This window comes from Anabrus simplex, chromosome 2, assembly GCF_040414725.1.
Source record: "Anabrus simplex isolate iqAnaSimp1 chromosome 2, ASM4041472v1, whole genome shotgun sequence".
NCBI lineage: Eukaryota > Metazoa > Arthropoda > Insecta > Orthoptera > Tettigoniidae > Anabrus > Anabrus simplex.
The window spans coordinates 731,336,295-731,352,649 of record NC_090266.1 but is presented as its reverse complement, the minus strand read 5'-3'; the positions used below and the strand labels follow the sequence as shown (position 1 = coordinate 731,352,649).

Genomic DNA, 16,355 nt, shown 5'->3' with positions numbered 1-16,355 from the left:
TCTTAGCCTGGAGTAAGTATCACTCCAGGCTGTTTGTGTTCGTTCACGGTAACTGTTGACTCTCCTCCATTACGGTCTACTCTCTTTGAGTCTAATGTATTGACAATGGAAGTTGTCTCCTGGATTAGAAATTGAAATTTCTCTCACTGACATCACTGAACGAATCTGAAAGGATACATCATCGAGTGGGAGCTCCTGTACACAAACGGGCATCTCTTTCCAGTTATTCCAGCAATTTATAGGGTCGCTGGAACCAACCTGGTTCATTTTGTATGTTTATGGTGTTTCCTAGCTCTATGTGATCAGGATGAAAAGAAGGTAATTATTATTATTATTATTATTATTATTATTATTATTATTATTATTATTATTATTATTATTATTATTATTATTATTATTATTATTTAAAGGGGTGGGTGTAAAGCCATCATAATCATCATGATGGATTTTCACTTGCTGTCGAGTATTATGTTTTCTCCTGAATCTGATTGTGAGTTCTTGGATGGCTGAAGAGACCAGCTTTGGAACCTCCAGCTGCATTTGAAGGCTGATGATGATTAATAAAGTAAGTTCGCGAATTCGAGTAATAATGTGGTAAAAACTACGTCTCAATCTATCATAATAAGTAAATACGACAACATCACTTCTACAACCAATACGTATTTGAAGAACGTCATGCGGACCAGATATGCTTATGCTACAGACTCATGGTTAAGTTTTCCGCTGCTAATCTCAACATTTGGCTTAATACACAGTGTCTAAAAAATAACATTATTCCAGTGAAATTGGTGCAAAGAAATTCTGAGCATCGATTGAAGTGAAACTTTGGTACAATCGTCGTGATTTTCTTTCATTTAGGTAGCATTTACTGACTGCGCAACTACACTGGCGGAGAAAGAAATCCGAATACCGAGGAACTGTACTAGATAAATGAAATGTATTTTTGCTTTCGGAAAATACTCTTAGATGGGGTGGGGGTGGGGGTGGGGAAAGACTGACCAAGGGGTTGAATCCTTTTTATGGGGATACTTATGTATATCTCAAAAATCGAAGATGTTACAGATGTGGAAATAGGTATCTGAAATATCCTTTAAAAATAAACAAACATGCACAGTATTTCTTTTTTCGACTTGAGAGAAGATAGTTTCTCACGTGAACAGTTCTATGTTGCATGGTCATCTTAACCCCAAAAGGTAATACCACAAACATGGTTTACAAAGAATTTCTGGGGTAAATGAAACTCAATTTTTGGGTGAGTTTTTATACTTTAGGAATTTTCAGATAATGTCTTAGTACTGTCCCCTTCAAATTTGGCTATCATTGGATTATTTACGACAAGTCGACATTAAAAGTTTTATTGTTCGCCAGGAGTTGTATTCATCATTTGGAAAGCTGTGTGTGCGCACCAAACTGTTTTTTCTGTCATTCAGAGGGACAATGTATTGATCCGTATTCGATTGAGTGCAGGGTAAATTACGTGACAAGCCAGTGTCCCCAGGCGAGGCACGCGCATGACGACCTACGCTGCAAGCAGGCAAGCTTCTAGAAACAGTCACGACCAATTACAAGAGACCTCGTGAACCAATGATCGTCTCTAAAAAAAATCACACACCCCGAGCGAAAATTATAAAACGTCATGTTCACAGTAAATCTCTCTCTACTCTACTCCGGTCTACTCTACTCTACTCTGATTAAATCTACTCCGATCTGAACTTCCTGGTCTACGCTCTGCTGGTGACGATATTCATTGGAACCACGTGGGAAAAATTCAGCCGTGCAGGCAGACATCCGCTCTGCAAACTTAGTGCAGTTTTACTATGAAATCTTATGGAGTGAACTTCAACATTAGTGATCCAAGTTAACTTTATTTCTCCACGAGAACATTAAATATTCCAACGTGTTTGTGCACATTCTAATATCTGCTGCATTAGTTACAGCTTACATTACTGGCACGTGGCGAAATTCATCCCAGCGAATCGCCGTGTACTTCAAGATGGATTCTTCCTCTATAATGTGCAGCATAATTTCATCGTGGGACGTCTACTGCCGTGCCTCCATGACCTGCTAAGTATGTAAGGCATTTCTGGCTGGAGATGGTGACTGACGGAAAAATGCCGGAATGACGAACCTCAACCTGGAAACGAATTTCAGCTTAACTTGAGTACCATTTTAACTGTTTGATATCTTTCTCATCTTTGTAAAACTAGATGATCTTTCTTCCCTAAATTGTAGTTCTTTTAGTTCTTGTAGCAGATTGAGTTACTTCCATTTTCGTTTCTTGAGGTGTCATGGTAGTTGAGTTACGTGTGTGTGGCTGAAATTTGAAATCTATTAGATTAGCTGTTGTAGTCTGTCTTTGAGTGAGTTCTCATACGTAGGATTTAGAGCTATTTAAAAATCACTGACCACGCGATAAATTTCATTTGCGTACGTGTGATATTGGAAATATCTTGATTGGAGTCGATGTAATTTTTGTGAGATAGGGTCGAATTTAGTGTGATCTTAAGTTCACTTGCATTCTTTAGGATCGAGTCATCTAATTTCATGACATTTCAGGAGGACTGATAGATCTAATAATCACTAAAAATAATAATAACTTCAAGTAGAAGATCGGGTTAAGAATATAATTAAACGGTCGTGGGCTATAAATTGTCTTAGATTCCTTATATGTGATATTTAATATGCTCAGTTCATCATGCGCCTGGAATATTGGCAGTCCTGTGGGATATTTATTGGATAATTTATTATTGAATGATTTGTTGCTTGTGCCAACGGCCGTAGCCGTGTTGAAACACCGGATCCCGTGAGATCTCCGAAGTTAAGCAACATTGGGCGTTGTCAGGAGTTGGATGGGTTGCCACGCGCTGTTGTTGTTGTTGGTGGTGGTGGGTAAGGGAATGGAGGAGCGGAAAGGAACTGGCCACCCTACCGCACGTAAACTCCGGCTCAGGAACACCTCTGCGGAGGTTCGGACCTGCCTTCGGGCAGAATAACCCTTACCTTACCTGTTGCTTGTGTCTTTGGGAACACAATGTGAATTATAGTACAGTGGAGCACACGTTGAATACATTTCATGAATAGGGAGTAATAATAATGTGATTAAGGCTCACGAACGCTACATTTGCGACTTGTAACCCATGTGATGGTGATGATTATGGAATTCTATTAGAAACTTCAAGTTAATTTCAGAAATTTAGATGAATCTCCATTGCTGTTTAATGAGTATTTCATTTCAAGTGATACCACAAGTTCGATCACTAGCCACAAATTGGATTGAGAATATTACCAGACATGAGTTCATCCTCCGGATATTATTGACGCGACCATGCTAAAAAATAATTACTGTAATTAATTCATAATGGCAGGATTCGTCGTATATATTCTGTACATAAAAATACGTGTTACCTTGTGTGTGTGTGTGTGTGTGTGTGTGTGTGTGTGTGTGTGTGTGTGTGTGTGTGTGTGTGTGTGTGTTGAAATTAGGAATATTTTCATGTTTTCAATTATTCAGTGTATTTTAATCTGGTCGTGCGTTCATCGCAACGGCACGGTTTATTTTCAACGTTGTTTTGCCACCATGATGACTTGTATAGCGTATTTTAAGGAACAATTTGCTGAGAATAACGTCGAGTAAGACCAGGCTAGGATTAAATTTGTACTTAACAAAGATTTAGACGAAAGATCGTCGAGTTCATTTCCAGCTAAGGCAAGCGATTTATAAATCAATCCTTAACTAACTCACACGTGGCTATGAGAAAATTTTCAGTGCATTTATATTAAAATTTCCAATATTTTCAAACTGACTTGAAACTTTGAATGCTATGCAAGTATAAATTTAATGTCCACAAACGGCATAATTAGCTTGAGACTGAGAAATAACGAGTAATGTTGATAATAATTGGTTAATTAATTGAAAAAATGTATGTCATAATTACAGTGCGAATCATTTAGTGAGATACACTAATTTGTAAACACGATCGTGTGATGATAAATGTAAATGCTACACAGATAAGGTTGGAAATTAATGATAATAATAATAATAATAATAATAATAATAATAATAATAATAATAATAATAATAATAATAATAATAATAATAATAATAATTAATTATAATATTTGAGTTAACTTAGATTTTCCATCAGAATTTCTACTTGTGTTATTAATGGACGTTACATAGCTTAGTTAATGAAATTCATCAGTATTTAACATTGACCACGTGTTGAGATTGCAATAAACTAATGGAACCTTAAGTTAACTTTATTATGGAATAATAAGCCGGATAGCTGCCTACTAAATTTGTGTAAATCCTCATTGAAGTCTAAGGACACTTTCATTTAAAGAAATATTTTTAATTTTTGAAGGCAGTGAAGGCCTAATCTTTTGTTAATTTTTATTCCAGAATATTACCATAAAGCTGGAGGACGAGGATTATGTTTGATTGGTTGTTAATTGCTACAGGAAGACTAGACATTCTGAAAGAGCATTGTATTTAATCCCAGCAAGGATATTTTGTATTAATGGATGCTTATGTCAATAAATGTAAGAGTGTTGTTTTTAATTTTTTTTTTTTGCCTGGTCGTCACCCCCCAAAAAATGCCTCTAAAAGAACGGAAAGCCATTAACGAACGGTCCACCCCGGGATCTCTCGTTCACTGACTGGACTTAACTCGGCAATAATGGGGGCAGTACAATGCCGGCAAACAATTACTCTGATCAAATTACGAAATCCACGCGAGCGAAGCCGCGGGTAATTGCTAGTTCTTTATATTGAAACCAAGGACTCCATATTAAATTCTTTAGAAAACAATAGAAATACTAAAGTGTGCTCAAGATAACCAAGAAACATGTACAGTATAAAAGAACCAACTTCCTTTCTTGACCACTCTGTACTGTACTGTACATTTCCACCCCTTAGCTTAATTTTACTGCCCTATTTTCGTTCGTCATTGTCTTGTGTTGTCATCAAACCTTCCAACTGCAAGAAGTATACCCAACTGTTGTTTAAATTATTTTTTAATATTTTAATGTACCTTTTTTTTAAATCCAAAACATATATTGGAGTCTGTACTTCTGACATATAACGAAAACTTAGCATCTTTTTCTGCTGCATTTGTAGGCTGAGGATGACTTTGAATAAAATCGAAACTTCAGTTCCTGTATTCATTTAATTTGTGGCAAAACGTACATCTCAGATTTATCTTAATGAGTAAATACCAGACAATTCCTGCTACAACCATTACAGTGACTAATAATGTTGTTGAGTTTACACACCATAACTAGTTTACGGTTTCTGCAGGCACTGTGGTGCTGGAAGTTTGCCCCGCACGTTTTACTTTACGAATGGGTAAATGTACAGAAACGAGGTGGGCGTATTTGAGATCCTGCAAATACAATCGAACTGAGCCGGGATCGAACCCACCAACTTCGGCTTAGAAAGCCGGCGCACTACCACCTGAGTCACTTAGCCTGGCAATTCATGAATCTATTTTCGACTGTAATTCCATTATCACCTGTGGCTATCACCGGGTAATGGGATAATATTTATCATACACACAAGCCCTGTATGTTTTTCATGCTTCAATCATTCCATAATGATAACGCTATCCATCTTACGAGCCACCACAGTGCCTGAATGTTTCCTTAACATGTGGTTCATTATTGTGGTAGTCAGTCTACTAACACGAGTCTATCGGCTGACGGCAGATGCTGCAGTTACAACGAATCAGCAAATCTGGCGGAGAGAGCATGACAGAACGAGCAGTGATGCCATTTTTCTTCAAACACGCACTGGCGCAGTCGTTTATAATTTGGTCTGTATATTGCGTAGAAGAACATCAAAATCAAAAAGCGTTGCCTGTTTAGAAGTTTGCAATTGAATAAAAGGTGTGGTAGTACTGCCTATAGTACATTCGAAACAGTTTCACAGCCTCTTCTGCGGTTAGCTGTATTATGCATTTCGTGCCGCTATAAGCACATTAAATTTAATCACAAAGCAAAATATTTTTCGTAATCGGGAGATAGTGGGTTCGAGCACCACTGTCGGCAGTCCTGAAGATGGCTTTCCGTGGTTTCCCATTTTCACACCATGCAAATGCCGGGGCTGTACCTTATTTAAGGCCACGGTCGCTTCCTTCCACTTCCTAGACCTTTCCTATCCCATCGTCGCCATAAGACCTATCTGTGTCGGTGCGACGTAAAGCAAATAGCAATATATATATATATATATTCGCGTATATTTACGGCGTTTATTCAGTTTCGTTTACATACAAAATGTGTGTGCTTTTTATTTTTGCTAGTGGTTTAACGTAGCACTAACACATCGAATGATTTTGTTGGCAACGCAACGCTGGGAAATGGTTAGGATTGGGAAGGTAGAAGCCGTGGACTTAATTAGGGCACATCCATCTTCAGGACTGTCGACGGCGGGATACAAACCAACCATCTCCCGAATGCAAGCTCACAGCTACGCAACTCTAACCGCACTGCCAACTCGCTCGGTCATACAAATGTAATATCATTTTCGCTGTGATGGACTAAGAGAATATTTTATACGACCACTGTACTATCTCAGAAGAATCGAGGGTACCCTGTAAATGCAGCCACTGTTCACTCGAAGCTAAAAGGAAGCCCTTACTCTTCACACCGCAGTCACAAGGGAACTGTTTGGGTTAGACCACACAGATTTGAATGAAACTTGGTTGAATGGTCCATTACCATATTTTACATTTAATGGTGATAATTGTTTTGCCGAAAAATCAACGCTGACTTCATAATTAATTTCTAAAAAGTAGCTGGACAGCTCCGAGAAGTTCGTAACTGATGGCGAAGAATGACTTTGCATGTGTATTTTAAAGCTACATTAAAAAATTGACAGAAAATGAGATTTTGGGAACACAGACAAAATATCACAATGTACAAACCTATTTCACTAACACGTACAGTATACGAATGTATCAAAATATTAGGGTTTTAATACTGTATCGCTTATAATGAATGCCAAAATACACAGTTCAAAAAATTAGGCGAACATGTTTCATAGCGTCTGGTATGTGAACGTTAATTTGGTAGATGGGGTTCCAATGGTCGTACAGCATACCTTGAGACCTTTGCTATTCAGGGTATGTCAAATCGAAGTTATACTCCACCAGTAAGCGTAGCCATGCATTAAAATGTCAGGTGAATCCTCAAAACAAAGTGAATAGCGGTGCGTCCGTGTGCCGTTTTGAGGTACACAGACTACTGGGGTCATATGAGCACGTTGTACGTAAACCAGAACGTCCCATGAGACATCTTAACGAAGTTCAAGTCGCGAGGGTCGTCACTTATATCCACGAAGGATGGACTTCCCGTCGTGTTGCTGTGGATCTCAATGTCTTCTCCGTCAGTTAGTTAACGCGCGTGGAATCGCTACAGTGAGACAGGCCAGTTCACAAGGAGGGTTGGACAAGGCGCCGTCGTTCAGCAGCTGCCAGAGAACTGCAACAAGACCTCAGAAGGATCACTGAAGTCACGGTGTCTGACCAGACAGTAACGAACAGGTTAGGATAAGTGTCCTTACGACCCAGACGTCCTGTTCGAGTGCCCCGTTTAACGCAGCAACATCGCGCAGCTCGCCTTCTGTTTGCCCGTTACCTACGTCAACTGGTAACTTCGCCAATGGAGACCTGTGTTGTTCACAGACGAGTCCAGATTTCCCCTGACACAGCATGATGGACGTCAACGTGAATGGAGACGCCGTGGTGAGCAGTACATGCCAAATCTTGTCCAGGTAGGCGACCTATTCGGACAAGGTTCTGTGATGATGTGGAGTGCCATCAGTATTCATGGCCGTGCGGATCTTGTCGTCGTCCGTAGTAGTCTTACCGCTGCGGGGTACATCGAGCAGATACTGCTATAGCATGTGCTGGTTGCTGCATACGGTGTTGGCCCTGAATTCATACTCATGCACGACAATGCCAGGGCTCATGTGGCGCGCATCACCAGAGCTGTCTTGCGAGAACTGGACATTCAAGAGTTGGAATGGCCAGCAGTGAGTCCCGACCTTAATCCAATCGAGCATGTGTGGGATAGGCTTGACAGAAGTGTTTGTGGGCGTCCTGTTGCACCATAGACTCTCCAAGACCTCGAAGAGGCTCTCATTAAGGAATGGGACCTGATACCGCAACGTGACCTCCGTCGACTTACACGGAGCATGCCACGTAGTTGCCAAGCTGTGATAAATGCTCGTGGAGGATATACACCATACTGAATCTCTCCATCTATGATAAAAAATCCACCCTGGAAGACTGTTATAACTTTTTTCGCCCTATTTGGACATTTTCGTTTGTGTCCTGAAAATGAACGCGAATCCATCGATGTACTTTTTTATACTTTAACGGTAAAAAGGTTTAGTTGGTAATATACCTGGGTGTGAGGTATTGTTTTGTGGAGCATGGCATACGTTCAAAAACATGTTCCCCTATTTTTTTGAACTGTGTATTATGTACTGTAGTATGAAATCTTGGTCATATATACGGCATATAAAAGTGCACTCTCTTCTTCTTATTCTTCTCCTCCTCCTCCTTCTTATGCCGCTCTTTCCATACCGGTAGGGTCGCGGGTATTAACTGTGTCGCATATGTGGATTTGGGCCTTTTTTTACGGCTCGAAGCCCTTCCTGATGCCAACCCAGTATGGAGGGATATTATCACTATTGCGTCTTTATGTTGTGACTGGTAGTGAGATGTCTTGTCCGAGTATAAGAAGGAGATTGTTGGGACAAATAAAAACCCCAGTCCCAGAGCCAGAAGATTGAATCAATCGCGATAAAATTCACGACTCGGCTGAGAATCGAACCGGGCCCTCTGAACCGAAGACCTCAACGCTGACCATTCAACCAAGGAGTCAGACGAGCATGCTATTAATACAATGTTATATTAGCACAAATGAGAAAACCGCCAGATTCCTATTCAGAATCACTCATTTGTCAAGCTACGGACAGCCTATATTACAACGGCAGGTGTGAAGCGATGTTCTGATGTCTTAATTGATCTTCCTCGTTAAGTTTATTACAATCGATGCCTTGAATACAACACGTTCTATTGGAAACAGCAGCAACAAATTACAATCGTATATTACCATTAGGTTTGTGACGATCGGTCAGGTCCACCCCAAACAGTTCCCTCGTCAGTAGACCGGAAGTATGACGTCTTACAGCACAGAACATGCCGATCACTGCAAAAATGTCATCTGTATGGGCCATGAAGTGATTCTGCAACCTTGAGCAACACTGCCTTCCTCCACAACAGAGGACAGGACTAAATTTGCAACATTCCCAAAACTATAAGGGGCAGTCAGTTGAAAATGGATCACCAGCCAGGACATTTCCTACCACAAAATTAATCACCAGAGCTGTTAAGAAATTTATCCCACAGGGTGATGAGATAGTCAGTCCCAGTCTTGATAAAGCTGGTGGGCTGTCGAAAGAACCACATCCATCCACGCCATCCGATGTAAACCGATATCCAGGAATGATATCATTAAAACCTGTACATGCAAGTTCATTCGGCCAATACCTGATCTGGCTGAACAGCTACACGTTCCAATGTAACAGATTGCACCAGTAGCGGCCGCGCAAAACTGTGAATGCGGCGACACTAGAGAAGGGGCGTCCCACACAGCTCTCTATCATGAACAAAAGTACGCCCACAACCGTGTAGCTTGATACGAAGGCGGTTTTTTTTCAACCTCCGATCGCGCAGGTAAAGAACCACACAAGTTGTGCGAACTGTTCGCGCATGGAAGGTGACTGCGCAAGTCCTCCCCTCTACCCGTGGTCACAGCCAACTTCCTCACACCAGTGTGAGCCGAGGTATTGGCACGGAAACACGGCCGCTACTATTGACGCTCCCGCCAAACGTGAGGTGCGTAGTGTGATACGTTTCCTTCAAGCAGAAGGGAACAGTGCAGCTGACATTCATCGACGAATGAGTCGAGTATACGGTACAAACGTTACGAGTGATGGTGTTGTGCATGAATGGTGTAGAAAGTTCAAAGAAGGCCGGACCGATGTTCACGATGAAGGGGGGTAAGGACGCAAGTCTGTCGCTACAGATGACATTGTTCACGAAATTGACCAAGAGGTTCGCAAGAACCGAAGGTTTACCGTAAGTGAGTTGTGTGAGAAATTTCCTGCAGTTTCAAGGTCATCTGTTTACAAGATCCTAACAGAACACCTGCGCTACAGGAAATTGTGCGCCCGATGGGTTCCGAAGATGTTGTCTGTTGACCACAAAAGTCGCCGGATGGCAGCAGCGTTGGCGTTTCTTACCCGTTATGAGACTGAAGGTGGCGATTTGTTGAAGAAAATTGTGACTGGCGATGAGACTTGGGTTTCGTACGTCACCACAGAAACAAAACAACAATCACGTCAATGGATGCACACGCACTCACCAAACAAACCGAAGAAGTTTAAGCAAACCTTCAACGAAAGGAAGATGATGGCTACAGTCTTTTGGGACCAAAAAGGTGTGTTGCTTGTTGAGTTCATGGAACGGGGGTCTACGATCAATGCAGCTGTTTATTGCCAGACTTTACGACGACTGCGGAGGGCCATACGGAACAAACGACGAGGCATGCTGACGTCTGGAATCCTCTTCATTCATGACAACGCACGCCCTCACAGTGCTCGTGTCATCCAACAACTTCTGCAGGAGGAATTTCGGTGGGACGTCTTTTGACCACCCACCGTACAGTCCCGATTTAGTGCCGAGTGACTTCCACCTCTTCCCGGGACTGAAAAAGTGGCTGGGAGGGCAGAGTTTCCAGGAGGATGAAGATCTTCAAACCAACGTTCGGGCCTATCTGAACTCACTGGCGACAACATACTGTGCAGAGGGGATCGAAAAGCTTGTCCACAGGTATGACAAATGCCTCAACCTTCATGGTGGTTATATTGAAAAGTAACCACATTTGTACCTAACATTTGGTAATAAATTCATTTGGATACGTATACTTGTCTTTCATTTATGACCCACCGGAGGTTGAAAAAAACCGCCCTCGTACATCTGTTCTTTCACATATTTCGCCAATGTCTTTGAATAACGCTTTTGTTGTTCATAGACACTCTTGCGGGACTGGCACCATGTTATTCCAGACCCACTGGCACCATGTTATTCCAGACCCATTGGTGGATGTCTACAGATTCTGTGCTTTCTGCCCATAGAACTAGAATGACTGTGTGCACCTTTCTTGACGACTCATTTACTACCCTCATCATGTCCTTTACATCGCCGCACGTTCGTCGGAGCCTCGCCGTGGCACTATACAATATGCATGCCCAAGTCGTGCCGGATACCCAGCCTTGGTGTTAGACTAACAAAATAGGAAACGTTTACTTTCTCACAACCTCCGTGTAACTGGAAAAATTTAACGGTTTTGCTTCTCAACGATTGGCAGCATATTGACTTTAATGAACATAATATTCATTGGCAACTTTAATAGAAATACACTTTAAACATTCTTTGTTCAGCATTAATTTTTTACTTGAACTTTATTTACTTTTTGCTTGAAACCGACTGCATCAAAACTTTGTAATCGAAACATAACGTGAACTGACCATGCATCCACTATATTGTTTAAATGAACTGGTCCGAAAGTAATGGATACACAATGTCTAGAATAAACTAATTTGCCACCCTCTCCCTATAAAGTAATATAAAGTGATCTCGTATTTTATTTTCTTAAAGTGTTTAGAGAACAATAGTAATAATGTTTTATGTTTTACGTCCCACTAACTACTTTCGCGGTTTTCTGAGACGCCGAGGTGCGAAATTTAGTCCCACACGACCTTTTTAAGTGCCAGTAAAGCTGCCGATAGGAGGCTGACGTATTTGAGCACCTTCAAATACCACCCGACTGAGCCATGCTCAAACCTGCCATGTTGAGGTCAGAAAGCCAACACCTCAACCGTCGGAGCCACTCAGCCCAGCTGTTTACAGAACATAATGACTGCTACTATAACAACACTATAAATAACTTATTAGGATTCAATGACGTGCAGTCGCTCAAGGAAAGAATGATCACATGATATTGTAAAAATTCCTCGCAGGTACACTTTTCTACGAAATAACTGAACTGATAAGTATGTTTGTTGTGGATATCCATGGGGTTTGTATCTACATGGAAGATGAGTTATAGACTGATACTAATTAAAATTAAGACTGATAAAATATTAAATGCTAGAAACATATAATACCATTCGTTCATGGTTTTCTTTTTTGAGCGACTATACATAGGCCTATATTAGATTCTGCTTGTCAAACAGTGGTCTTAGACCTTATAAAACTACATACGTATAAAATATTTCACCTGTCACGCTGTGAATAGATTAGTCTACACTGTGCCAATGCTGCGAAAGATGACAGAAGTTTGTCAAGTTTAGAGCTAAACAATCATGCAACAGGCTCGTATTTATCTATTGATTACAGACCAGACATGTCTCCTGCTTTAGTTAAAGTAGGAAATTCATTAAAATACAAACATAGTATAGGTTGCCTTGAATGTTGTCCCAGCGCCAACTCACCGGCGTCCGAGTGTTACCACTCATGGAGCCAGCCAGTCTGCCACACGCTAGCTCCTGGAACACAGAATAATACATACGTCAGTATCTCTCGTGGGGAAGGTGCTTTGGAAGAAGTCTGTAAAAACCAGAGCACATGAACGGGAGAATCAGTTCAATAAATGTACTGATAACCAAACACACTGATAACCATGAACATAGTACGAAACTGTATATATACGGCATGACTACATAAAGAACTCATTACACCGTCAGAGCTCAACAACTCCGTATTGCTGAGAATCATTCACGCTAAGGATGCCCATTGTAAGGTGTCATACCGCCCCTAGCACGGAGACGTGGCGATACGGTTGGACAAGGAGGCATGTACTGTAGATGGCAGACGTGCTACTGAAGAAGATTGTACCACAGTTGGTGAAAATGACATTCCTGATCCCTCATATCTGTGGGTCTAAATTGCCTTCCCACCTGGTTCGAAATATGTTCATTGGACGGTATATCCAGAGACCGTGATGGCTAAGAAAGAATGTCTACTTCACAAAGGCAGTTAGTCGAAAGACACCCATGATAGACATGGGTAGGCATTATTCTATTAGAATGCAGTGTTCTTGAGCTGCTGGAGGAAGGGACTCATGCGGACACAGAATTTGCTGGACACTGCAACTGCACTGACAGTACTACCAGAGAGGACTGAGAAAAACAAACAATACCACTCCACATCGGGACACTGATCCACTCGGGTGATGTGACGCTTAACAATAAACCTTGGATTTATGCGCTGCCCTGAACGGCTCCATACTGGGATTCAGTGGTCATCGATTTCCTGACAAAAACTGAATTTGTTACTGAACCTCACCCGCCACAATTCGACTATGCTACTCCCTCATGAAATGAAGTGCAAATGAACCTGTCGCTATTGAAGAAATTACGTAAGAGAGACAAGAAAGTGGATTCTATTGTGCAAGAATTCTTTATATCCGATTGGTCACAACAGGATCATTCAGAGATGACGTGAAATGCCTCTGTTTGGAACGGTTACTGCTTATCGGACGATAAGATTATCTAGCCTTGTACAGTAGTTCACCTGCGTCTTGACACGTGGGGATCATTTCGACGATGTGACCTCTCTCAAACTCTCCTACTTGTTGGAAACCCTGTCGAATGTGTTTTTGCGGCAAGCTCCGTGTTAACCACTTTCACTCCATACGATCACACTCTGGTGTCTCATGGTTCATAACGTGTCCAATAATAACTCCCCTGGTGGTGGTTCCATGCAAATAACCGTCACCTAAATGTAATCACCGGAAGAACTACTTTTGGTGATACTGTACGCCAACTTTCACTGAGTGTTCAGTATTCATTTTGGGCACACATATATTCTATTCTGCACGAGTGTGTAGATTTATCATGTCACATTCAATTTTGGATCACTTGAAACAAAGCACTCTGCCACCATAAACATGACATCTTCATTGTGTTCTCTTACGAACGCACGGGTATTTTCTGTTTCATGAACCGCAAGTGGTTGTTGACCTTCGCACAAACCACAAGAAATTGCACTGTGAGAGGTCAGGATTCATTCGTCACTCTTTGGTGTAGAAGAAAAAGTAGTAACTGCAAATGTAAAAGAAATGTACTTAAAAGTAAATTCGTGTAATGTATTACTTCTTTAGGGTAGTGTAAAGTACCTAAATTTCCTTTTGCTATTTCTTTCACATCGCACCGACACAGGCAGATCTTACAGTGACGATGGGAAAAGGCAGGGCTAGCATAAGGAAGATAGTGACCGTGGCCTTAATTAAGGTACAGAGTAAAGATTCTCTTGATGTGAAAGTGTGAAACCATGGAAAACCATTTTCAGGGTTGCCGACAGTGGGGTTCGAAATCACCGCCTCCCCAATCCCAGTATATATAAAACGTAATCAGTACCCATGTAAGAATCAGCAACCGTTTGTGCTTCCATTCCGAACTACATGCTGTTTGCCTATCAAGCAATTCGGAGTTTGTCCATACAAGTCTCACAACAATCAATTATCTAGCTGGGCTGAGTGGCTCAGACGATAGAGCCGTGCGTCTTCCTGAGCTCCAGTTAGCGGGTTTGATCGCGGCTTAGCCCGGTAGCATTTTATTTTTATTTTATTTTTTACCGTTTATTCACAGCATGCCCCATTACATGACAGTAATACCACATACTTGAGTAATCATATTACAAATATAACTTAATTTTCTAATTCCATGTGAGACACATTCTTAATTCAATGGCTGTTTTGATGCACATAAGTAAACAAAACTATATCCTTTTTTCACGGTTGTCCAAATACAGTTGAGTTGGCGAAACGTAAGAAGTTTTTTAAATAATGCTTTACTAACCTACTTTTGCTCACTGGCCATGACTCTGAACCTAAAATATATTTTATTAAAACGCTTCATTCTCTAAGTAATTCACAATGAAACAATAAAAGGTCAACAGTTTGATCACTGGCATTACATGGGCATATGCGACTATCTAAAATTTTAAGACGATGAAATAAGTTCTTAATTTTCCATGACCCGTTACTATTGCGATGAAATTTGGCGTTAAATAAATATGTTGGGAAAGTCTGTCTATTACTCAAATACGCCAACCTTATCTATGTAGATTCACTGATACCTAAAATAAATCCTGCAAGACAAAATCCCGACACTTCGACGTCTCCAAAAACCGTAAAAGTAGTTAGCGAGACGTAGAATAACAATAATAATAATAATAATAATTATAATAATAATAATAATAATAATGTGACGGACGGGATAGTCCCTTCTCATAGTGAATTTATATTTTTTGGATAATGAATCTTAATTTATATGAGCTTCAATATTTGATTATCAGCGTGTGCTTATGATATTTCTCAATATTTTGATATCGAAGAGGATTTATTGTAATCGTGATATTTACGATCATGTAAGTCCTTTAATAGCTAAAACAAGTGGAAACGTGTTTTGTTTTTGTTTTTGTTTTTGTTTAAAATTTGCTTTACGTCACGCCGAAACAGATAGGTCTTATGGCAACAATGGGATAGGAAAGGGCAAGGAGGAGGAGGGAAGCGACCATGACCTTAATTAAGGTGCATTTCTAGCATTTTCCTGGAGTGAAAATGGTAAACCACGGAGAACCATCTTCAGGGCTGCCGATAGTGGGGTTCAAACCCACTATCTCTCGATTGCAAGCTGACAGCTACATGATCCAAACCACGTGGTCACTCGCTCGGTGGTCACTTTTTATACTGTTATAATCCACTAATATTTGGTTTAGAATAACATACTAGCATGTGGACACGTATTGCAATCTCCTGAGTAAGATGATCCTATGCCAGTGCGACGTAAAGCAAATTGCATAAACTAAAATAAAAACGATCCCATGAAGGTATGACACGATTTGCGACATTTAATTTCATTGCATTTAATAAAATGTATTTAAAGTGATGCAATTAATATCTTGACGTGTGTTCGGTGATATTTATTCTTTTGCACTTGAACTTGTTGGACACGTTTATTTTATCATGTGCTATTGTACCACGTTTCTTTTGATGACATGTGTTATATTGTTTTGTTAACATCCAATACTTATTCCCATACGAAACATTGCCGTACGTCTCGCATTGTATACTGAGTGTCCCATAAAACACCGACAACGCTTAGTATGTTGTATAGGAAGGCAAACAGATCCATTTTAAGGAGGAACCAATATCCATAAACGTACAGCTTGGACGCTGCAGCGCATCGAAGTGTAAGATGGGTGTGCGTTCCGCATGTC

General features: G+C 40.7%; 1 long non-coding RNA gene across 1 annotated transcript in view; it reads right to left on the bottom strand.

Annotated features, from left to right (window-relative positions):
• Positions 1–12,583, bottom strand: part of LOC136863072 (uncharacterized) — a 417,453-nt gene extending 404,870 nt beyond the window's left edge. The window contains exon 1 of the long non-coding RNA XR_010859140.1: positions 12,524–12,583. This is a non-coding gene — a long non-coding RNA (uncharacterized lncRNA). The remainder of the gene's footprint in view (positions 1–12,523) is intronic.
• Between the last annotated feature and the right edge of the window lie 3,772 nt (positions 12,584–16,355).